General features: G+C 38.7%; 1 protein-coding gene across 1 annotated transcript in view; it reads left to right on the top strand.

Annotated features, from left to right (window-relative positions):
• CSNK1A1 (casein kinase 1, alpha 1) overlaps nt 1–4,716 on the top strand; it is a 27,864-nt gene that overhangs the window by 1,834 nt on the left and 21,314 nt on the right. The window lies entirely within an intron of this gene.

The raw sequence follows: 4,716 nt of genomic DNA, 5'->3' as shown, positions 1-4,716 counted from the left end.
TTACCGGCCGTGGCTGGAAATGGCTTCTTTCTTTTGTTGCTTGCTTGCTTTTTTTTTTTTTGTTCCAACATGTCTTCCTCCTCCGCTCAGAAAATGGCGGATGGACGTGATTAACCCTCCCCCTTCTCATGTTGGGACAAGGGACATGCTCTGGCATGTATCTTTTCCTTTCATAGTTATGTGCTGCAAGGCTTGAGACTGCAGAGAGCCTCAGCCGGGAATGAAATGGCAGCCCCTTTCTGTTACCCGCAACAGATGCGTCACTAGGATTTCCGCACAGTTGAAGTGCCAAGATTAATCCCTCCCAGTTGCTCATTATGTGTCTTCCTTGTTTCATGTTCTGTCGAAACTTTCAGCGGTGTTTAATAATTTCCTGCTCTGTAAGACGATCCCTGGTGCAGCAGAGTGTAGAAGTGTTTTGAGATAATTGGGGTGTTATACTGAGTTAGTTCCCAGCTACTGAGTCTGTGTATCAGAACAGATACCATGAAACTTCAGTTTCCTCCAGAAAGACTTTGTACAAGAAGTTGTTTTGGTTTTGAGTCTTTGTTAATAAATTGTTTTTAAAGTTGGTATAATGTTTGCATGGTGGCATAAAGGAATTTTGTTCCTTGAGCTGCAGAAAAGATTCCAATTTGGCTATTAGGACAAACTGTGGATTCCGTTTAATCTGTTAACCCTTTCCTGACTTGGTTAGTGTACCCATATCAGTAGTGGCCTGTAGGGTCTGTAGTCATAATGATGACATACTCTAGAGCGTGTATTAATTTTCACAAAACCTGAAACAAGTCTTCTGAGACTCATAGCCCCCCTTCTCCTCATTCCCCTCCAGATACAGCTGGCTGTAGTTCTGACTGTAAGCTGGAGCTGTAGAGTAGAGGAGGCAGTCCCTTGGCCATCTGGCCTCGTTCACTACAGCCTTTTGCAGGAATAGAATGAACGTACCTGAACTAAGTGGAATACTTGCAGCTTAAAGAGAGTGGCGTATGTGAAAACAGTTTTAGTCTTTATTTTGGACTACAGTTTCTTTCTCTTCAAATGGGTGCCTTTATTTCACAACTGAAAGAACAGAAATTGTATTTTGGAAAGCTAAAGTAATGTTATGTGCTGAAAGAGGGAGAACTGGGAAAACAGCCAAAGTAAGTGCATATCAGGTGTTCTATTGCAAAACTGGAAAAGCAGGCATTCTTAAACGACTTTTAAAAAAAACTAAATGAATGTTTGGTGCTGTAACAAGGCTTAAGTTGAAGGTTTTTCAACTTCTCAATGTAACAGAAGTGAACTAATCTTTAAATTCTTGGATTTGGTAAAAAGCCCTGTGAGAGTATTTAAAGCTGAAATGCTGGAAGTAAACTTTCTTCTAGCTTCAGATACAGCAGTTATCTTGTGTAAGTTTTCTTTCCTCTGTACTTGATATTCTTGCGACTGTTTTCTGTGTGACCACTGACTACGGTTTAGAAGTCTCACCACCACAGGACTATAACCTTTCACCCCCCCCAAATAATACAATATTATAGGAATCTGAGTAATTTTGAGTATTGCCTCAGCTGTCTGTTCTTACTCAAATTGATTCATAGACTCATTGTGCTAAAGGTGTGTGACCTATTTGATACACAGTGTTAATCTTTCTAGTGTTTTTGTAAAAAAAAGTGTCTTTAAGAAAAGTTTTGGAAATACCTATTTTGTCTTCAGAAGCAGCATTAATTTTAAATCTGTTTGTATGTACCAGATGCTGCTTGACAGGTTCTTTAACTAGGCTTCTGTTACTGGTTGTCTTCTTGCAGTATGACATCTGGCGATGCTTGAAGAAATCTACAATAGCATTTTAATGTTTCTCCTCTTCAAAAGGAAGATAGAGTGTGCAGGGTACCCAGCACAGTTCTTGTGATAACTGTTAAAAGTAGAACAACAATTCACTGTATGTACTCTGAATCTAAGGGTAAGGGCTTGCCCTACCAAATGAGGTGTATCACTGAGGCACTTAATGAGGGTATGTCTTTGGATGGGTGACTGCAAAGGGTAAGACCAAAGTGAAATAACTGTGCATATTGTTTCAGACTGTTCGGGCTTTCCTGACGTGCATTTCTGGCAGCAGTGTAGCTAGGAGAATGTATGACTTTCTACTTAGGTCAATTTGCATGTGTAATTGATAATACACGCTCGCCATTGTTTTATAATGGTATGCTGTCGAGTCCTAATAAGCTGTTCTTGGCTCAGTGTATGTAGAAGGATGAATCAAGTTGAAGGAAAATCTTGCAATACATTTGTTAAAATTTCTGTAATGTGACACCTTTAAACAACAACAGCACAAACAAAGCATTTGATAGGATGTTAATGAATCATCCGAAGCTTTGCCTGTTGCCATGCTGTATAAGCTGGGCTCAGCAGCATTTTTATCCCAGTGCTACACGTCAGGGGAACAGAGGCACATAATGTTGCGTTCCTTGTTTAAGAATGAGGACTTTGTCTCTATTTATCTACTTAAGTAATGCCGTGGTCAAGATCACCATAGCAGAAGTTGCGTTCTGCGGCTTTGCCTTACTAAAGTGGTCTGCTGTGGTTCTGTGACTCATGAAGCTGAAATTATAGGAGAAGTGGGGATCGCTTATCGTTTTGGGCACCTGTTCTTAAAACTGAATTCTGCCCTTTAGCTGTGATTGCAAACTTGGTAATAAGATAGCGTATTTGGAGTGTCACTGAAATCATCCCCAGAACCAAGCAATTTGTTTTTATAGCCTTTAAAGTTGATTTGGTGGCCTTCCTGACTGATTGCAAGAGTTAATGAGCAAGATCTCAGTTTTGGAGTTAAAAGTTTTCTCATATTGCTTCTGAGTTTCACAAAACCTTATATCAGTGCTCTGCAGATTTTTAAGCTGTGGTTTGTCGTTGATGTACAAATTATGGCTGATGATTACCTCCATTTTTCACAAAAGGCTCTTGAACCAAGCTTAACATTCTGACAATCTGATCTGCCTTTAGGACACAATGCAAAGTCTGCAGTATTCTGCTGGGTTCATTCTCATTGTTCTCAGCCATCAGCTGTCTTTTTCTTTTTTCCTCTCTTTTTCAGTGGCAAAGCATTTTTAGCTGTAATCTTGTTAACTGGGCACTGATCGTATTAGTTTGGACTGTCTGCCTTTATTCCCAAATTTTTAGTTCTGGCTTGAAGGAATGCAGCGGAGGTTTTTTTGTATGTTGTTTTGTTCATAGCATAACTTTGTTAAAGCACTTTTGACAAAAGCAATTGTTTGCATTATCTTGGGACAGCCACTCCTGATTTTTGCCTTTTGTGGAGTTTTAACAACTATTGTTTGTATTGTTTATGAAGATTACCTTTAGGTTCTCTTTCAGACATACTTCTGTAAGAAAAGAGGGCTTCAGATTTTTCTCCTGACAGTATCATGGGTTAACTTGTTTTGGTTATCAGTTTCAAACAGAAAAGAGCTCTGCTGGAACCAGCTGTGGTTATTGGTGATGTGTTGAAGTGTTGCTCTTAAGAGCATGAAGAGAGCCTGGTGAATATGATGCAGATATTGCATGGATTCTTGTGTGGGCAAGGCCGAAGAGGTACTATACAGCATGTGAAGCTAATCAAGGGGATACTTAAGTTTAGTCATTTGTAAATTTAAAACCCAAAAGCTGCTGACTTTAGTGATTTTTCTTTTTCAACATTCTCTTGCAAACTGAACAAGTAAATCATTAAATTTCTGAACTTTTTCAGTGCAGTAGGTTCTTGAAAAATATTTCGATGCTGAGATTCAGTGTTGGCAACCATGTATCACTATGCCGTCTAAATAGGGCAGCGTATTGTAACGTTTCTGGGGAAAAATACCTATAAAAGCATCTGTAATTTTTGTTTGTCTGGTTGCTTACCGCCATGTTGCTGGATAATCTATTAATTACAGACTCTGCCCATATTCACCTTCACTAAGTAATAAATGGAAGAATGTGGTTAAATTTGGTAATATTAGAATGGTTCTCATAATGGATTTTTCCTTGAGCACTTGGAATTTTTGATCTCTTTAATGGTGCTTAAAGACGTGTAAATGCATCTCTCAAACAACTTCATTTTAAACTGTTTTCCCAATAACTTCCTGCAGCTAAAAAAAGGAAAATAAAACATTACAAGAGAAATACCCACCAAACCCACAAAAAATCCCCCAACCTCCTAAAGCTTCTTCCCAACAACAACAAAAAACCTCTACCAAACCCCAAACTAGTAGTGATATGAAGTCTGAAAAGTGATCGTGTTTTTGTTGGTAAGAGTGTTAACTTTGATTTAGATCTGCAAGTGATGAGGAGGGAAGGTTCTAGCTATAGAGCCTCCTAGTAATTACCCTTCTGTTAGAACTTAAGGCTGCATACTGAAGAGCAGGACTATAGTGGGTAAGAGGGAGTTTCTTCTTCTGGTAGCTCAAAGTAAAATTGAAAACTAGTCTTAATACCTAAAATTTTCTACTAAGAGAATGAATGTCTTTAAACAAAATATATTTCATGTTTTATAGCAATCTAAATTTCTGTCTTAATTTGTCTTCAAGGATTCCTTAGAAATGTACAAGAGAGACCACAGTTTGAAAACAAATGCAGCTTTCCTTTTGATTTGGTTTAGTTTTGTTTTTTCCTCCCTGCCTTACCCCACACCCCTGCCTTGTGAAAGCAGCTGCAGAACTATGCAGTTTCAGTGCAGTGTTACCCTTGTTCAGAACAGGTGATGGT

Source organism: Buceros rhinoceros, unplaced genomic scaffold (genome assembly GCF_000710305.1).
Source record: "Buceros rhinoceros silvestris isolate BGI_N320 unplaced genomic scaffold, ASM71030v1 scaffold16970, whole genome shotgun sequence".
Classification (NCBI taxonomy): domain Eukaryota; kingdom Metazoa; phylum Chordata; class Aves; order Bucerotiformes; family Bucerotidae; genus Buceros; species Buceros rhinoceros.
Note: the sequence above shows the minus strand (reverse complement) of the source record. Positions and strands in the feature narration are given on the sequence as shown.